We start from the raw sequence: 21,742 nt of genomic DNA, 5'->3' as shown, positions 1-21,742 counted from the left end.
AGGACAAGTTATGAAACTCTTCAAAAATCCTTTGATCTCCAAAACAAGTTGTGACTCAAAAAAAACTTTTAGAATTCCAAAACTTAAAGACAAGTTTTGTAACTCTCCAAAAACATTTAGATCAAATTTAAAACTTATAAAATAACTATTTTATCTTTTATCAGTTTGATCATAATTCAACTCTTGTAGTAAGATAATTTCAAAAAATTTCAAAATAATTAGCTTTATCATATAACCTTGTTATTATCTTAAATCTGAAAATTTATCTTTTAATTGGATGAGACTAATCACTACCAATTCAGAAAAATCAGTTTTTATGATGTAAAACAGTTTGTGGTAATGATTTTAGTCCAATTTAGGCCAAAACACCCGAAAAATTGCCAATTGACCTGTCACCATCTCATGGTGATCATGGAGATTCCAAAAAAAACGATTTTTTTTCTTTGAACAATTACCAATGCATCAATATAATAGAAAACACCCATGTCTCTGATACCACTGTTGGGTTTTAGGTACTATAACACTCCTAGGGTAAACATACAATCCTAGTTGCTTTGGATCTAAGTTTTCTCTAGTTATACATGCAACAAAAATTATCCAACGCATGAAACCTAAAACTAGCATACAACTGATATACGAATCATAAAAAGTAGTTAGCATATTACCTCTTGTTGTAGCTTGTTGAATTTGGACTTTCAAGAGCTTAGCACCTCAACTGTGATGCCTCAAACAAGTCACAAACACCATAAACAATTAGATGAATATAAGAAAGAGGTTTGGAAACACAAAAATCGGTTATCACTTCCTAAGATAGTATATTGTTGGGTCAAAAATATGGTTTATACTTTTCTTTTCTTGGAAATTGTATTTTTCTGTAATGTTTATAAGTTTACGGTCAGGTTTACGACCCAATGGGTGTTTATGGCCATAAACCCATTTACGGCTCATGTCCACCAATCCCATGTTCCCCTTGTATAAATATAGGTGTTAGGGTGTGAGGAATTGATTGATGAAACACAAGGAGTGTACGACCTAAAGAGAAACTAAAGAGAAGTTTTGTGTGTGTGAATCTTTTTTATCCGGATCTTCATTCTAATCAATTCATACAAGATTCATATTATTCTTCTTCTCCTTCTCTTCTATTTTATCTGACATCATCCATTTGATTGGGATTCCGCATCATCAAACGGATCTGATTAATACACAGGCAAATTAGGGACTTAAAATTGGTATCAGATCTTGGTTGTATCAGTCAATTTTGTCAGATTTCGAGCATTATTTGATCTTATTTTCAAAATATTCTTGCGTTTTTTGATAGATCTCTGAAAAATAAGGGGGTTTGTTCTTCGTGTTTTTCATAAAAAAAAGTTTTTGATCGAGTTTTGGAGCTTCAAAGTCAAAAAATCGGTGTTTTTGGTCGTAATCAGCGAGGGGTGGCGGCCAGCAGCTAGGGTTTCCAAAGTGTTTGAGGCCGGTGTTTGCGGTCCGAGGAGTTCACGGCCTCGGAGTTTACGGCCGATCCGAGGTTGCGGTCAGCAGCGTGTCCAAAGTTCGCGGCCAGAAGGAGTCCTCGCAACTGCAACCTCGCTTCGCATTTAAAAAAATAGGACGCAACTTTGGAGGTGTTGGGGATCGAACCCGCGACCTCCAGCTCGCATTCCTTCAGCGCCTTACCAACTCCTCTAGGCCACAAGTTGATACATTCCATCCCCATTTAATTCATAACCCGTCTTTTTCGCTTCAAGTTTCGCATTTTTTACAATTTCAGCCCAAAATTCAATTCCTTTTAATTCTAAATTCTTTGTTCATCCAAAATAAAATAAAATAATAATAATTATTATTATTATAATTAAATAAAAATTAAATTAAATTAAAATTAATAAATAAAATTATATTTTAATTTTTGACTTTTGACCTTAAATTTTGACTTTGACTTCCAAGTTTGACCTTTGACTTTAAACTTTAACTTTTTCGTTTAACTTTTAAATTTTCAAATTTAACTTTTCGGTTTGAGTTTTAAGTTTAACTTTTGAGTTTAACTTTTTAAATTTGACTTTTAAGGTTGACTTTTATAATAAAAGGGTTTGACTTTTAAGTTTGGTTTTGGCTTCTAGTTGTGCTTTTTAATTGATTTTAAGGTCTACGAGCGAGTTGAAACATGAAAGAGAGTCACCAGGAGATGTTAAGACAAAATTTCAACATTTCGATTATATCCCTGGAGAAACCCTCGAAACTCAGTTGCAACGACTTACTACACTTACTACTGAGATGAATATAGTTGGGATCTTCTTGACCAAATCTGAGATAAACAAAAAGCTACTGAATTCACTTCTGAAATCGTGGGATATGAACGTGGCTATCATCAAGAAGACAAAAGATCTCAATCATCTTAGTCTTGCTGATGTAATTGTAGAACTTGATGCTTTGAAGTGTAGAAAAAAAATGAGTTCTGAAAACATTCCGGTGACTAAAGTTACATGTACTCCAGCTTGTGAAGCTACGATTAAATTTCTTCGGGAACAAATTGATTTATTTAAAAGAGAAGTTGAAGACCTGAGATATGAAGGATATCAACTCAGGAAAGGAAAGAAACCCCTGAAGGCTGAATTAGAAGAAAAAACCAAGGACTTTAGGAAACTTCAGGAAGAGTATAACAACAAGTGTGAAAATTATGACTATCTTAAGAGACAACTTGCTGCTATAACTAAAGAACTTGACGCTTTAAAAATTAAGTGTGGAAAAACAGACGTTAGTTTTAAAAATTATACTGCATCAAGTCAGACAGTCGAGTCCTTATTTGTAACCCAATTAAAGTTCAAACAAAATCAAAACAAGGGTCTAGGGTATGATAGTGTTCCTCCACCTTTCAATCATAACTACACATCCATCCCTATGACATAGGAAGAAATTGCCAGGGAGGCACATCTTCATTATGGCAAACAAGCTGGATTTGTGTTAGGAGGAGTTATTAATGTAGAAAATTTTAATGTTTCTACTTCATGTGCAGGTAAAGTAGCAGAAGATGAGAACAAGGAGAAAACCATTGATCAATCCAACATCTCCTTGAACTCAGAATCTGTTGCTTCTAATTCTGTTACTCCTAACAAACCTGCCGTTGAGAAATATAGGCATCCAATTCCAACGGAATAGAGTGCTTGTTGCAAGTGTGCATGTGGGAACAACAAGAAATGAGGCAAGGATATGCCACCAGGGGCAGGAAGAAATAACTTCATAGTGAAGAAAAAGACTTGTTTTCACTGTGGAACACCTGGACACATTGCCCGAAACTGTCCAAATCGCGCATACGTTCCCTACTACACACAAGGGTGGCAGAATGAGTCAAGAGGGAGATACTCCAACAGAAATCCCTCAAGGTCATGTTCAGAACATGGTGACTGGAACGTGCAGAAGGCCAAGAATCAAACCCACAAGGCCAAGAATCCGAATCCCAAGGGCATGAAGGAAATGTCGGCCAAGAAGTTCAATCCAAGAGATGCTCCAGCGAAACCAAGACCGGCTAGGTCAAAGTTATCTCAACGTCTGACATCAAAATCAAAAGCAAGCACTGAGCCACCCATCAGATTGAAAAAGAATTGGGTTAAACCCAACTACAAATGGGTTCCAAAGGCTCAATCTCCCAAATCTTCTAATGATCCTAATATTTCTACATCTTCTGTTAGTGATAAACAGGATATGTCATGGGAGAGAGTACCCTGCATTGATGACAAAGGTCGACCCAGTTTCAAAATGGACTGAATTCCAAAGACCAATTAATCCCGCTCTATGCTGGAGCAGCTATGGAGGCATATCATAAGACTTCGGTTTGTTGGTAGTTGCTGCTCCTGGCATATGATTGGGGACATCTCTTAACTGTACAACATTCAGACCTTTGTTGAGAGTATGTGTCCTTTTGCGGGAAAGGAAGAAAGGAAGAGATCACAAATGGGGTTAGTGCTTAATGACATGAAGAATTTTTGGATCTTTTCTGAGAATATGCGTGCTGTTCTCAGACCTTCTGAATGCAGATTCAATCTGTGAATTACGGTTTGCGTTTTCTTCTCTATACTCCTGAGTTTTTCTTAAGGTGATTCGCTTTAAAGGCTAATTTTTGTTTTAGGATAGTTTAAATTTGTGCATTTACTTTCGTTTCTCTCCTATGCACAAATTTAGGGGGAGAAATAAAAACAAAACAAAAATTAGAAAATTTTAATTTAAAAAAAATAAAATTCAAAAAAAAATATGTTGGCTATGAAAAGTTCTTGAGGGAGATGTTTTGGGAAATGAAATTAGCAAGTGATAACGGGCAGTCTGAATCGGCGTAACGTACCTAAGTTGAGTCGTCTATGCTCTGTGTTCGATGCGCTGGTAGGCACGAAAGATTTTAAATGGACTTGACTAGGGAAAGTTGAACCTAATGAATTTAAGGACTTGACAAACTTTTACCTAGTTAGATCCGTTTAACCTGACTTCACGACGCTCGGATAGGTTGAGCAGGGAGATATACATGGGAATCTACCGGTCACATTAAATAACCAGTATCTAGAACTGTGGATTCACTTTTCCTCGATGTGCAGATTGTGTCCTTAATTCTGGTTGGATGGGGCGACTGGTAAATTCCGATAAATTAGGTCTGTAGAATATCATTTTCTTTCTTTCTGTCTGTTAGTCATATGTTGTCTCCTTTGCGTGACTTCCAATCCGACTTGGTACACAACATATGCAACTCTATTTCTCTGCATGTTATATATATGAAATTCTTCTTATTTGTTAGCCACATGAAGTCTCCTTTGCGTGACTTCCAATCCGACCTGGTACACAACATATGCAACCTTCTACTTTTCAACCCCTCTGAAACAATAAGTAATAGAATTTTGAATCTATTCTCTCTGAATGATTGTCTGCTCACCCGATGTAAGGAGTACTCTGGAAGTTCTTGATGGCTGGGGCATATCAGGAAGCAGGAAACATGTTCTAGTACACTTAAAATTGAACACATACAGATTGTCTGTAGATCTCGCTGTTCTATTTAGGTGGACAACAATATCCCTGGTTGTAGTCAGTTAAATGGTCATAAGAAAAATCTATTTAAGAATTAGGGCCAATCATGATAATAAAGTTACAATTAGATATATGCATGTATCATGTCATTGGTAAATTGTCCAAAATTGTCACAAATAATTCGTGTTTAAGTGGACCACAATACTGGCGATCGATCAGACGAAGATGTGAAGATAAGGGTACCGACAAGTGGAATAAGACTGTCCAACAACTTTGATCCCAAATCACTCTTAAAGTTAGCTATTATTTTTGTTTTTGTTAAGTTTGTTCATAGTGTTCTTCTAATTTAAATATTAGGGGAGAATTAAAATTAAAAAAAAAACAAAAAAAACAAAAACAAAAACAAAAAAAAACAAAAATCAAAAATCAAAAAAACTCAAAATCAAAAATAGTGTTATTTCTGTTTTACTTTTGTTCTAAGTTTTCTTTTAGTTTTGTTTTGTCTTGAAAAGTGATTTTAGGTGAAGATGAAACTCATGGAGACTGTATCGAAGATTTCTGAGCCAAGGCTTCGTCCTTGAGCATCGAAGAATTCTCATTCGAAGGAGCAAGAAATGAAGATTATTCTTTCAACATTCAATCCTTCAACCCCAGAAGAAAGGTCAAGCTGACTTGAAGATTATGTGACAGATAGCATTGAAACCTCCTCAATTAGTCTGATGCTATCTTTGTACCTGCTGAAGTGATCTAGAAGATTTGTTCTCTCTGATGTTCTCTCTGAAGATTCTCAAGCTGAAAGCGCTATCTTTCAAGAATCAGTTCGTCAAGCCTCCTCACCCAATGTGCGTTCAGAGTCAAATCTTGAAGAAAAGCTCAAGTGCTCAAGATGAAGTGATTCATTGAAGATTCATCAAGTACATCTTGAAGTTGTGAAGGATTTGAAGATAAATGCTGAAGCCAATCTCCCAATGAAAATTAACAAGAAAAGCCAGCTACTTTTTAGAGGGAGCTTGTTGGGTCAATTAAGAAAAGAAAGCTATAAACCAACGGGGAGATTGTTGGGTCAAAAATATGGTTTATACTTTGCTTTTCTAGGAAATTGTATTTTTCTGTAATGTTTATGAGTTTACGGTCAGGTTTACGGCCCAATGGGTGTTTACGGCCATAAATAGGTTTACGGCCGTAAACCCATTTACGGCCCATGTCCACCAAGCCCATGTTCCCCTTGTATAAATATAGGTGTTAGGGTGTGAGGAATTGATTGATGAAACACAAGGAGTGTACGGCCTAGAGAGAAACTAGAGAGAAGTTTTGTGTGTGTGAATCTTTTGTATCCAGATCTTCATTCTAATCAATTCATACAAGATTCATATTATTCTTCTTCTCCTTCTCTTCTATTTTATCTGACATCATCCGTTTGATTGGGATTCCGCACCATCAAACGGATCTGATTGATACACAGGCAAATTAGGGACTTACATATATAGACACAGTTTTTGGCTTAGGGGTTACATATATAGTGTATCAGTCGCCGTTAATTTATTTAGTCTCTTTTGATTACTAAAGTAATTCCAAATTAATTCTTGATCAATACTAATTAAATAATACGATTTCTCAATTAATATATTATTCTTATAATATATTAATAAATCACAAATAACCTCTTTCTCGATTATCCATCCTTTCAGATTGTTCTGGTGAAGGCAACCCGAAATAGACCATGCTACACTCGGGTCAAGTACATACCAATTACAGTTATGGGCCTAGACACCTAATCCAACAATCTCATCTTAGGCTTGCCCTAGGGTACTCTTCAACCCACTCTTCGCCATCAGCTGCATAAGAAGTCCCTGTTATCTCCCCCTAACTAGCTCGCAAATACCATTACATATCACTAAGACTATATAATTCTTCGAATGAGAGGTCCTACTCTACAACGGTTAGACTCAGACGAGAGCTGCGAAATAGAGCTAAACCTAACCTTCTGAAATTATTTAGTCCTCACAATATGTAACTTAACATATTCGTTTATTAGTCAGTAAAAGACAACTAGAACACCTAAAAGCACAAAGCAAGCAGCATTCAAGCATTGCGTAAACATAATCAATCATATACTAATCAGGCCATCGTACTGACTAATCTTTACTAGCATTCAGTTCATAAAGTTGATTCATATATAACAGGCACATAAGGCATCCTTCCTAGATCCTTAGTCTTAATCTAGCATGTAATTTTCATAAAGTCGATACACAGATAATACACATAAGGCATCCTTCTTAGATCCTTAGTCCTAATCTAGCATGCAGTTCTTATTATCACATCTTAACATAAACTTGTATGGGTAATTTGGGAGACTTACTTGAGCTCCGCTGATTGCATGCACCACACCCTTTTCTCTTTTTTTAAATTCTTTTTCTCTTTTCAAATTTCTTTTTATAAAAACGATTTTCTTTTTGAAAATTTCATACCAAGTCCTTAGTTTGAGTTCAGACACACCCAAAAGTGTGCCCAGATCCCTCAAACCAAGGCTCTGATACTAACTTGAAACGTCCCAAAAATACAATCCAAAAATTTCATTTTAAACCATTAAATAAACCATAATTGTTATTTGGTAAATAAAACCATAAGTCGTGATAATATCAAAAACATCATATCAAAACCGGTATCAATGTTCCAAATCACATATAAAAGTATCAGAGCAAAAATCCCAGTCTAACAACGGTGGTGTGTGCCATGTGATCATCCAGAGCTGTTCCATTTACTAGTGTAAGTACCTGAAACCAAAACTAAAAGCCGTAAGCACGAAGCTTAGTAAGCTTTCCAAACTACCACATACCATAAACATAACATATAACATAACTTTGGGACTCCGCCCAACTACATCAGGACGAACCCGACATCGGGCTTACCCCGACATCAGACCGTGTCTGGAATCGGACCTCGTCTAGCATTGAGCTTGATCCGACATACATACCACATATCATATATCATAAACACATAACATAAACATATAAACATTCATCGGGCTTGCCCCGACATTGGACTAAAGCCCGAAACACATAACACATAACATATAAGCTAACATATATCGGGCTTGCCCTGACATCAGACCGAAGCCCGGAACACATAACACATAACATGCAAGAATCACGAAGACATCAAGCATACATAAACGCTTCTCGGGACCTCCTCGACATCGGATTGTAGTCTGAAATGACTAACATCTAAAGGGGTCGACATCAGTGCCTTAGACCCGTTCCTATTGGAGGAAAACTCACCCCACAAAGATGACTGCTAAAATCTCGTGGGAGGAATCTCTGATAGTTGCTCCAACAACTCCCCAACTATCATCAAAACAATACACTTAATCAAAATCGATTAATCTTTCGTAGGGTAAAATAAGCATTTTACCCCTGTTTAAAGTCAACATTCTGATTGACTCAACTCGTCGAGTTCTCTGTCCACTCATAGTCGCAATTAAGCGAGTTAACTCGTCGCGTCATCGTCAGACTCATCGGGCTCTGCTTTCTCAGAATCGGTACAACCCGTCTCAACTCATCGAGTCCTTCCTTGGACTCATCGAGTTCTTCAACCTCTAAGTCCAAAACTATGTCCAGCTCATTGAGTCATCTTCTAGACTCAACAAGTTCACTCATTAACAGAAAAGTTGGGGAACCGTGACCCGACTCGCCGAGTCGCACGAATAACTCGTTGAGTCCCCCAAGATCTTAATCCATTCAGTCGATTTCATCTGGGTTCATTGCCTCCAAAACATAGATCTGGATCCCTAAGGCCCTTATGTCACGTAAAGTTTCCAACTTTACATGCATGCATGCGGTTTTTAGCTCAAAAGGTCCAAAAAGGTGGATCATAAGGTGCGTGGGACTCCCATGGCCATAAAGTTGGCACCTTTAGGCCATGGAGTCCCTCAAGGACCTAGATATACAGTAGATACACCAACTCATGCTTGCACTCATGAATGGTTCCGAAAATGTACTCCAAAATGCCCTAACTACCCCATAAGAAGATATAGAAAACAAATGGCCAAGGAATAGACTTGATTACCATAAAGTGAAGGAAATGTGATGTTGCTCCTGGATCTACAACCTTCTCTTGGAGTCCTCTAGCTTGTTCTTCTTCTCAAAAGCTTCAAATCACACAAAATCACTCAAAAATGGTTCACACACTCATACAAAACTCAAGCTCACTGATTAGGGTTTTTTGGATAATGAGGGATGATGGGGGAGGCAACATGGGGTGTTATGTTCTTTAAATAGGGGGCCAAACCCTTAAAATTAGGGTTTCACTCTGGCTAAGCTACTCGTCGATTCGAGGGCTCTTGACTTGTCGAGTAGATAACTCAAACCCCACACATAATCTGACCTCTACTCGACGAGTTAGGGCCACCAACTGGTCAAGTTCTTCTTTCAAAATATATAAATAAATGAATTAAATGCATACCCGGAACCAAGTGTTACACAATGCTGCTTAGGGGATTCCTCAACGGTATATGTCAATAAGGCAACCACAAGGGGGATGGAGTACACCTGGTGAACACATCGTTCACAAAAATCTACAGGTTGCGAGTCTTCTAGCATTCTACTACACTGTCTAGAATAGTTTGTGGTCGTCATCTATAATCCGCTAGATGACTGTGTTAGATTTCAACATTGGGACCTCTCATCGTTTTTTTCTTTTATATTTCATCATCTATTTCGTTTACCCATCTTTACCCAACATATTTATAGGTATAAAATACATATATAGTTTAAATCAGATAAAAAATGTATAAATCGTTCATCCAATATAGATATCAAGAACAAATATAATAGGCACATATAGCACGTAATTTATATTAAATACTTCATATCTGTGTGTTAGATGAAAGTAACTATGCACTCACTTGTTAAAGTGATGACTCGAAATCCGGGCAGCACTTCGCTTCTAAAAATTGTCTTTTCTTTTGACGAAACCTAGTATCATTATTGCTAAGTTTTAGTCTAACATTTATTGCGACTAATTATTTGTTTAGATTCATCATTAACTCACAATTTACTTTCATGATCTATCAAGTAAGGAACAACAAGGTAGGATCATATTGGAGGTAGGGTCCATTTGGTATACGAAGTATACTGTTTGGAAATCTCACGTTAAACACCTTACTAAATCACAACCTAGAAATCATCCCCGTAAGTAGATCAATCAATATAATGACTTTTAATCACTGATAAATCTTGTTTATAGGTGCATAATAACGATAATGAACTTAAACATAAGTTATACTTCAGGTAGGGTAAGCATAACTCACTTTTAAGGGGGTTTAGCGAAGAACCAGGCTCTGCGTGGGCATAACTTCTGAGCCAAAATATCTTATCCTTAGGGCCTTCTGGTGCTCTTGGACTTGCTTCTAACACCTAGGAGGTTCTAGGGAAAAACATAGAGGGTTTGGGGGTGTTTAGAAGAGAATTAGATGAGAAGATGTGAGAAAATGAGTGAAAACGCCTTTTATCTATAGGCTGCCAGCACCCTTGTACGTGGGGCATACGCAAGGGGACGCTGGGCATACTCAGTACGTTGGGTGTACTCAATACGCTAGGAGTACCCCGAGATACGCAGGGAGTACCGGTGCCATGTGTCGAGATCGCATGCGAATTCGTGGGGAAGAAGTTGCGGATGAGATTGTGTGTAACACCCCAAATCCTGGATGAGAAATTTAAGAGTTATAATGCACTTTGGAGGACCTACTCGACAAGTTGGTTGGTCCCGACTCGTCGTGTAGGGGCTGAGTTGGCTATGCAAGTTATAAAGCCTACTCGTCGAGTCGAGGGGTTGGAATCAACGAGTTGAGCCTATATTGAGAAAACCCTAGTTTTAGGGCTTGCACCCTATTTAAAGGCCCTTAAGCCCTCATTTCCACCTCCCTGACCATTTAGACACATTGAGAGAAACCCTAGGCGAGCTGTAGTCGTTCTGCGAGAGAGAAAGGCTAAAGATCTTGTGTTCAAGTGCTTTCTTAGAATGGGAATGAAGAACAAGAAGGTTTGGAATGACAAGAAGCTTTGGGTACAGTGTTCTTTTGGTGCTAGCTATCAATTGGAGGTAAAAAGCTATCTCCTTGATCATTCCTTTTGTTAGATCTCTTTCTAGAGAGTTTTAGGCTTATTCCTATCCATCTTTTGGGTTGGAGTGGTTGGTTTGGTCATGTGAGTGGAGACTACAGATCTGAGTTATATGAGTCCCCATGAGCCCAAAGATTCAAGCTTTATTAAGGTTTGGGCAAGTCTTTAAGCATAAAGACCTTTATGGAGCATGTTTTGGTATTTTGAGCCCTATATTCCATGCATGAACGTAAAGGTTGCAGCTTTAAGTGATGATTCAGCCTTGGTAGGCTAGATCCAGAGTATGAGACCTTATTTCTATTCAAAATCGTCTGAATGAGAAAATAGACTTAAGGGACTTGACGAGTTGATGATACAACTCGATGAGTCGGTTAGGGTTTACCCCGATGGTTTGGACGCGTTGCATACTCGGCGAGTTGACAAGACAACTCGACGAGTTGAAAGGGTTTTACCTGTCTTTGGATTCAGTGTGGACTCGACGAGTAGGTGGGGTTTTCCTGGTCTTTTGGACGTTGCATGGACTCGACGTGTTGACTAGCAACTTTGTAAGTTGACTCAGGTTTTCACGATGTACTGAGTTCTGAGGGACTCGACGAGTTCATGAGTTGTACTCGGTGAGTTGAGTCAACATGGATTGTTGACTTGAGTGTTAACTTTCGTTGACTTTTAGAGTTGTGATTTAAGTGCTAATTAGACATAATTATCGCATGTGGTAGGCGGAGGCTAGATCGGTGATTCATGTACGAGGTTTATTTGCTCGCTTACAAGATGAGTCTTCTCACTATACTTACCTAGAGTGGTAATCTTTGTGTGACCGGAGGCACTTATGTATTTATATTGAGTATTGTGATATCCTGCATTAAGTCTTTGTGATTTATGTCGTGTATTATTCTGAGCTTACTGAGTTAGGGTCGGAGGTTCCACCCGAGTTGTGGGACCGGAGGGTTCCACTGAGACACATTGACCGGAGGGACTTCTTCGAGTATAGCCATGAGAGGCTAATGAGATGTGTGTGGTATTGTAGAGAACTCACTAAGTTTCGTGCTTACCATGTTATGTGATATGTGTTTCAATTACGTCTCAGGATCGCGGGAAGGCGCCGGCTTGATTGTACACACGAAATGGAGTTATGTTTTTGAGGATCCTGGATTTTATTTGAGCAATTATGAATATGTGTTTTTGATAATTTGACAATTTGGGTATTTTGTGAAATGTGTTAATGAGATTTATGTGATTTTAAAATAAAAAATTTGTTTGAAAATTTACGGTGTTGCATTGTGCCACGAGTCACCTTCGGAACTTAATAGAAAATTTAATTATCTTCTGAAATCCGTAACTTTCACATACGAGCTCTGTTTTTGACATTCTTTATATCCACGTGTAGGTAGGATCGTGATCTACTAATTTTGTTTAGACTCCATCGGCTAATTTTAACTTTAGTTATTTAAAGTTATATTTTAACAGACTTAAAAAGTTAAAGTCCGTTAAAAATTCATAACTTGGTCATCCGACGTCCGATTTCGAATGTCTTTATACCGTTGAGCTCCTATTAATGAGATCTTCAATTTTCATTTAGGTTGTGTCGGCTAAAAATCGATCGATCTAAAATCCGATTCCCGGGTTGTGCACTGGTACGCTAAAGTTAGAAAAATATCATAACTTCCTCAAACAAATTCAGATTTGGATGTTCTCTATATGCACACTAACGGTTTAACATATACTACAACTTTCATTTAGATCTCTATGGCTAAAAAGTAGTTTATAAAAATTTTACTTTTTACGATACGCGCTGTTGTGTCGGTTTATTCGTAAAACTTCGACGAGTCATAACTTCTTCGTTATAATTCGGATTTCAGGGTTCCTTATATCTCTGGAATCCTTGTTACAACTACTTCAACTTTCTTCTTAGATATTTAGTCTATCTATTATTTTCTTTTTGATGCATATTATTATTATTTTATTATATCACTGTAAGCAAATATGTTGCATATAAATCACATAATACTCAAATAATTTTTTTCATTACTTCAAAATATGTTACAATTTTTTAGACTCTAACTATTACATAATTATAATAATGCGTAGCTAGAAATGTGGGTGTTATAGTGACTATTAATTATCATATCATTCTTTAATCATATAGCTTGTTTTGTGTGCGTTACAGAAGACCACGACTCTATGGCGGGCACCAAATTTTTGTGGTAAAAAATCAATCAAATGGATATCAACCAAAGTGTATGAGAGGTTGTGGTGTTGTAGCTAAAATAAATATCGAATTGAAATCAAAATGACACAAGTGGTTTACAATGAAATCCCTTGATCCTTGTTAGGATCTCCAACATAAAACCTTAGGAGGTGATAATGATCACCTTCCTTATTTGATCTTATTGGTTTGAATGCAAATTACAGAAATAATGATAAAAGTGCGAGTACAAGTGTTTGTGTAGCTCTAGGTGTGTAAGGTGAACAAAGATTGTCCCCGTTTATGTGTCTTTTACAAGTGTATTTATAGTCTGGCTCAAGTAACTATAAGTTCGAGATTTCCGGGATCATGTTGAACAAGCTGCCTTGACTTGTAATTTCGGGTATCAAGCTTGACTGGAGCGATTATTGACAAGTCCTATGTTTATTATTTCTACACACGCGAACAATAAACATGAAATATATCTGTTAATTTCGTTAGGAAATAATGTTGATAATATTTAGGATCTAACTTGTTGTAACATATATAATAAGATCCTGATTCAATTTAAGATTCAGGATCCTGGACGTGTTTCAGGATCTTGATCCCTAACAGTAGAAATAGTTTTTCATTATAATTAAACATGCCCCCTAGTTTTCGACACCATTTCTTAGCTTAACTATATTATTTTGCTACAAGGTACATTACCTATTTGTGTTTTTAACTGGTTGAAATTTGACAGGATAAATAAATTTAAACTGGTAGTATTAAAATAATACATCACACATCAAAGTATTCTATGTATGTGATTCAATCCTTTGGATTCTTGTAGTGATTATCTCATAAGTTTGCATTCTTGTAACGCTATGTAGATGTAAAATTGTAAAAGTGGAATATAGTGTTTTGTATAGTTTCGCATTTTATTGATTATTTTACTAAGTCATTTTTATGTGAAGTGAAAATGTCTAGACTTAGTATATTTTTTGTACACTCATGTTCCCTATAAATAGGGACTGAGGTTAGAAGTAGAGAGAGACTTTTCGTAACAGATATCTCTTTTCTGCTTATTTTGTAATCAGTCTTTATCAATATGAGATCTGATTAATATTTACTCTTCGTGTTCTAAATCTTCAATTACTCAAATCAAACTTTGCTTTCTCAAATCTCGATAACAATTCTCATCAATTGGTATCAGAGCAGGATTCAAACTGCTTCGATCTGATTTTCATGTTAGAATCATTTGCTTTTTGAGTTGCAACTTTACTCAAAATTTTCCGCGCATTTTGGTTTTGAAAATCACATTTGATCTTCAGATTTGAATTGATTCTGTCTTTGAATTGTTAAGTCGAGTAATCGATTAGTGATTTGTGATCAATTCATTTGATCAAATTCTCTATTTCATCAAGTTTTTCAAGCTTTCTGAAAATTTATGTGTTCATCAATGGCGAACTTCAACATGAATACAATGACTTCCTTCTCTCACTTGCTTGGTTCCTCAACTAAAATTCTGATGTGAATTCCAGAATACTATGGTCAGTGGGCTGATAGAATGGAAGATTACTTAAATGGAATTGATGAAGAACTTTGGAATTGTATCGATGGAACAGTGCAAGCTCCTGTTAATGTTCAACCAATTGGTTCTTCTACAACATCTACTAAAGTTGCTGATCAAGAAAAACGGTTGAAGAATAATGAAAAGAGGTGCATGAGGGAACTAAGAGGTGCTCTACCTCCTGTGGTTTACAATTACATCCGTAGTTGTAAATCAGCCAAGGAGATCTGGAACACTCTGAAAGAGAAGTATCAAGGTAGCGAAAAGACGAAGATCAACTCTGTGAAGCAATGTCTAGTTGAACTGAAGGAATTCAGACAAAAGGATGCATAAACTCTTGAAAATTACTATGATCGTCTGAATGAGCTTATGTTTCGCTGCAATAGGTATGGAATCACTAGGTCTCTTATGGAGTTCAATTTAACTTTCATTATAGGTCTTTGCAAGGAATGGCGAAGTGTGAGCATGATGATTAAGAATCAACAGAGTTTTGATACAACTAAATTGAATGATCTCTACAATCAACTGAAAACACATGAATGTGAGGTTTCAGAAATGTATGAAGAATCAAAACAGAGTATTGGAGGTCCTTTGGCTCTTGTTTCAAAGGTATCAGAAACTGATGTTAATGAAAAAATGGTTCAGATGAAGAAGGATTTTTGATGAACTATGATGATGAAGCTGTGGCATTCTATTCAAACAACAGAGTTAAGAAGTTTTTCAAAAAGCCTTTTAATCCAAAAGGAAAGGCTAGTGATGTGAAGAATGCAGTCATAAGAACTGGAGGGGAGGAGAGGAAGAAATTAGAGAAAGCTGATGAGAAACAAAAAGATGCGAAAGAAGAAAAGAAGCTGAAAGGTGATTCAGGAATTTACTGTCACTACTGCAACGGTGCGAATCATTTTGCAGCTGATTGCATGTTGCGAAAGAAAGAAGAGAAGAAGGAAAAAGTTAAAGATGAAGCATACTACTCTGAAAAGATTGAAGAGATACGTGCTAAGACCAAAGGAATGTCTTTGGTTGCGAAGGGTGAATCTGGTGATGAAGAGAATGGTACGTATCAAATCTGGTCTTCAGGATCTGATGACGGGGAAATGAGGCATCCCACACATGGAGCAATGTTCGCAAGTTTTGAAGATTGTGAAGAGGAAATTTCAGGGAGGTGCTTCGTATCCAAATCCACGGACAAATCACCCATGACAACCAAGGTACGTGCAATACTTGAATCTTTTAATATTCCTTTATCTTCTTATGATGCTGAAATTGTTTTATTTGATGATACTGTGGCTTATTTTGATTATGTTATTGTGTCTGCTAGTACTGAAGCTCAAAAATTAAATTTGCAACTAGGTGAGACACGGAGAGAATTAGAAATAAAGAGGAGCAGAGTAGAAAAACTTGAAATGCAGATCAAAAATATAGATTGTGAAAGGAATAATCTTACAAATGATGTTAGGTTGTTACTAGCACAAAGGAACATATACTGTAATTCTACCAAACGATTGTATGCAAAATTAACTGCTTTACATCATTCTTTTGAAATTAGCAAAGAACAACATAGGAAACTTTTACCTTTTCTTGAGTATGAACGTGAAAAAGTTGATGTTGTTTCTTATGATTGCGAAAATACAATTGCTCAATTTGACAAAATACCTGATGATAGATATCCATACGGTATTGTCAAAATTGATGAATTTCTAAATGCTGATGAGTTGGTTAACATTGTCAATGAAAGTTTGACAAAGAGTGAACAAGTGAAAATCTTAAAGAAAACAGAAAATTCAACTCTTGCCTCACAATTCAATTATGCTGATATTGATGAAAATTCAGATAATGTGAGTGAAATCAGTGAGATAGAAGAGGAAGAAGAGGTTGATTGTTCTCAATTGTCAATCATTAATATCACATCTAAGATCAAAGGTAAAGAAATAATAGTTGATTCGATAGTAGATGATGAAATTGATAAACCTTCAACTTCGCAACATTGTAAGTTTGATAATGTGGAAGTTGAAAGCTGGAAATCTGATGATACTGATGAGAACAAAGAAGAAAAGAAAGATTCAAATGAAACACCTCAACGAGTTGTGGTTGATCAAGTGTTTGAGAATACAAAAGAATTTGACAAAATTTTAAATGACAAAGGCGCACATTATTTGGAAACCAACACTGTGGTATATCCAAATTTTGTATGCACTGATAAAACTATTTTTCCAAATCAAGTTTTTGTCATTAATGGAAATGCTGAGAAAGTTCATCCTGGATTCAACAAAATGATTGAAAAAGATAATCTAAAGTCAACCACAAAAGGTTTTTTCGCAAATCAAAACACAGAAGCAAACAATTTAACTCAAAATTCTTATGTGTTTCAAAAACAAAAATCATTACAAAAATGGGTGGTTAAAGGTGAAAAACCAAACAAAATTTTTGAAAAAGTTGAAAAATCAAAGGCTGAAGTGAAATTAAATTCTCATGAATTCAAATTGATGGTTGGAAATTATTCAACAGAAAATAATGTTTCAAAAAGAAAAAGTAAGAAAAGCAATTTTCGGGCAAGTTGTGTCTAATGACAAACCAAGAGCTGAAAAAGAACAAATTTCAAAAACAACATCATCAAATTTTCAAAGCAAAAATAAACAAACAGGTTCAAGTTTTCATAAACCAATAAATTATGTTGACAAAATTCCATATGTTCGCAAATATGACAACAATCGAAAATTTGAGAATTCGCAAAAATTTGCAAATAATCAAAAGTTTCAAAATGTTGTCAAATTCACGAATACTTCATCAAGTTTGAAAATTTCAACTCAAGCAAAAGTGAAATTTTCACCAAAACAACCAAATTTTCCAAATCCTTCAGTTTCAAAACCGACCAAAGTTTCATATACAAAAGGAAAATCTGATGTAAGTACGATCAATCGTTGGTTTGAAGGGAAAGGAAGAAAATATCAAAGTGGGATGTTTTCAGAGCAACAAATCAAGAATGCATTTGATAAGTTCGCAAATAACTCTTCCACTACTAGTTCAACATTTCATAATTCGCAAGTTCCGGTTCAAAAATGGAAACCAGTTATCAAAAATGCGAATGTTGTGAAGGATAAGATTACAATCAATGGAAATCCAAAACTATTGAATGACTATATCTCAATATCTAGATCTGATGATGTTGATATAATGGATGCTGTCACAAACAAAGTGAAAACATGGTTTTTAAATTCCAAGAACTTGTTTCATTCTACTAATGATGGACCCAACAAGTCTTGGGTTCCTAAATTCTTTCAATAAATGCAGGTGATGTGTGACGAGCAATATGATACGAAATGGTATATTGATAGTGGTTATTCTCGTCATATGACTGGAAGAAAGGAAAACTTGCGAGATTATAGATGCTTGGAAAATGCTGGAGTAGTCAAATTTGGAAATAATCACAAGTCTCAAGTGAAAGGCTATGGGAAAGTCACAAATGGAAAATTCACTGTGAACAGAGTTGCTTATGTTAAAGGACTTCAACATAATTTGATAAGCGTGTCACAACTTGTTGTTGGTACTGGAAATCAAGTTGTATTTAATGAAGAAGGAAGTATCATTTCAAATGCGAAGTCAAATGAAATACTTCCTAAATCCAAAAGATATGGTGATATGTTTACACTGGACATCAAACCAATTGTGGGAAAACCTGCTGTGTGTTTACTATAAAAAGCATCTAATGATCTCAGCTGGCTTTGGCATAGAAGATTGCCACACTTGAACTTTCGAAATATTAATAAACTTGTCACTGAAGATTTAGTTCGAGGGTTACCAGTACTAAAATTTGACAATGATTCTTTGTGTGCAGCTTGCGAACAACGAAAACAACATCGAAAAGGTCATCCGATTGTGATAGATTCAAAAATCGTAGAACCATTGGAACTTCTTCACATTGACTTATGTGGACCGTTGACTGTTGCAACAATCAATAAAAAGTGGTATATTTTAGTTGTTGTAGATGATTTCTCTCGATTCACATGGGTGTTTTTTCTCAGGTTGAAATTTGAAGTTGCTCAGACAATGATTGATTTTATCAAAAAGATTGAACTTAGTCTGAAGAAGAATGTACGAAAAATTAAAAGTGATAATGGTTCTGAGTTTAAAAATCAAACTCTTGATATTTTTCTCACAAGCAAAGGTATTTCGCATAATTTCTCATCACCATATACTCCACAACAAAATGGTGTTGTTGAAAGAAGAAATCGATCTCTATGCGAAGCAGCCAGGACCATGTTAACATATGCGAATCTACCTCAATATCTTTGGGCAGAAGCAGTGTCCACTGCATGTTTTACTCAGAATCGATCATTCATTCATTGAAGATTCAATGTTACTCCATATGAAATAATCAATAATCGGAAACCTAATGTAAAATTCTTTCATGTTTTTGGTTGCAGGTGCTTTATCATGAATCTCAAAGATAATTTGTCCAAGTTCCAAGCTAAAGCTGATGAAGGCATATTCTTAGGATATTCACAGAATTCAGTTGCATACAGAGTGCTTAATAAAAGAACAAGAAAAGTTGAAGAAACTTTCAATTTAACATTTGATGATTACTATCTTAAACAAATGGATAGTAAATTTGAAAACAAAATCAATACTTGTAGATTCAAATACTCAAATTGATAATTCTGAAATCAATGATTTTGATTATGACTTAATTTTCGGAATTCCTGACAGGGCAATTAACGCAGAAAATAATGCTCCTAATAATCAAACATCAGAATCCTCAAAACATACTGATGATTCACCAATAAATACAACATCGATATCTTGTGAAAGAACGACTGATATTCGTATGGAGGAGGAACATATGAGTATTCATGAAGATACTCAGCCAAATCTCGAGGGGGAGAATGAACTTATGGAACATCAAGTTGAGGGGGAGCATTCGCAGAATCAATAGGAACATCATTTTGAGGAGGAGCATCAAGATGAAGATCATGTTGAGGGGGAGCATGATGAAACAGAGACAATTAATCTTGATGAAAATGATGAGTTTCATGAACTAAATGATAACTTTTCTGTTGCAGGATCTGAAAATGAAGATATGTATGAAGATGCACCATTAGAATTTGATCCTAATTTTCCACCACTTGAGAAATGGACAAGAAATCATCCAAAAGAATAGGTAATTGGTAATCCACAAGATGGTGTGTTGACTAGAGCTCAAATTCGTGCGAAAAATGAGGTACTGAATGCGAACCAAGAACTATGTACGTTTAATGTATTTATTTCGAAAATAGAGCCAAAGACAGTAAAAGATGCTATGGAACACTCAGATTGGGTTGTTGCTATGCAATCTGAACTGGCTGAATTTGAACGAAACAAGGTTTGGAGATTAGTTTCTAAACCTTCTGATGTTTTAATTGTCGGATTAAAATGGATTTTTAAAAACAAACCGACAAAGATGGCAATATTATTCGAAATAAAGCTAGACTAGTGGTTAAAGGTTATTCGCAACAAGAAGGGATAGACTATGAAGAAACATTTGCACCTGTTGCAAGACTTGAAGCAGTTCGCATATTTTTAGCCTATGCAGCTCACAAAGACTTTGATGTTTATCAAATGGATGTTAAATGTGCATTCTTAAATGGAGAACTAGAAGAAACAGTGTATGTTGAACAACCACTAGGATTTATAAGCAATGAACATCCTAATCATGTTTACATCCTAGATAAGGCTGTATATGGATTAAAACAAGCACCAAGAGCCTGGTACGCAACACTTACAAATTTCTTGAAACAATCTAAATTTAAACAAGGATCAGTTGACCCCACATTATTTCGCAAGAAAGTTGGGTGTCATTTAATTCTTGTTCAAATTTATGTTGATGATATTATCTTTGGCTCAACTGATCCAGAATTGTCAATTGAATTTGAAAATCTAATGAAAAGTCAGTTTGAAATGAGCATGATGGGAAAAATTAATAATTTTCTTGGCTTAAACATACGACAGAACAGGGATGAAATCTTAATCAATCAAGAAAAATATACGAAGAATTTGCTTGAAAAGTTTGGAATGTCTAATAGCATGAAACTCAGAGTACCAATGGCAGTAAGAACAAGACTAACTCCTTCGTTAGATGCCCCTGCTATTGATTTAACACTTTATTGAAGCATGATAGGGTCTTTATTGTACTTAACTGCAAGTAGACCTGATATTATGTTTTTGGTTTGCAATTGTGCTAGATATCAAGCTAATCCCAGAGAACCTCATTTGACTGCAGTGAAATTTTTTTTCGCTATCTTAAGGGAACAGTTTCTTTAGGACTTTGGTATCCTACGAAAACGGGGTTTTTCATTCAAGCTTTTTCAGATTCTGATCTAGGAGGATGTACTTTGGATAGGAAAAGTACGAGTGGTGGATGTCAACTATTGGATGGGAAGTTGGTAAGTTGGCAATCAAAGAAACAAACTTGTGTGGCTATATCAACCGCTGAGGCAGAATACATTGCTACTGCTGCTTGCACTTCGCAAATTATTTGGATTCAGAGTCAACTTCGTGACTATGCAATAAACATGAAAAAGATTCCTTTGTATTGTGATTCGCAAAGTGCAATTCGCATTTGTCATAATCCAGCACAACATTCAAAGACAAAACACATTGCTCTTCGATATCATTTTATCAAAGATCATGTGGAAGATGAGAATATTGAAATTCATTTTGTTAAAACAACTGAACAACTTGCTGATATTTTTACAAAACCACTTGATGAAAAATCATTTGTTAGAATTTTAGCAGGTTTGGGGATGATTAATGTGAATTCAATTTCAAACACTCATGCCTAAAAGTCTGGTTCAGCAGTTATGAGTCAAATTTGTTCAGAGGTTACTGTTCATTCAGAGGCTTCGCATGGCTTCGCAT

Source organism: Lactuca sativa, chromosome 6 (assembly GCF_002870075.4).
Source record: "Lactuca sativa cultivar Salinas chromosome 6, Lsat_Salinas_v11, whole genome shotgun sequence".
NCBI lineage: Eukaryota > Viridiplantae > Streptophyta > Magnoliopsida > Asterales > Asteraceae > Lactuca > Lactuca sativa.
The sequence above is the reverse complement of the archived record's forward strand: the minus strand, read 5'-3'. Positions refer to the sequence as shown.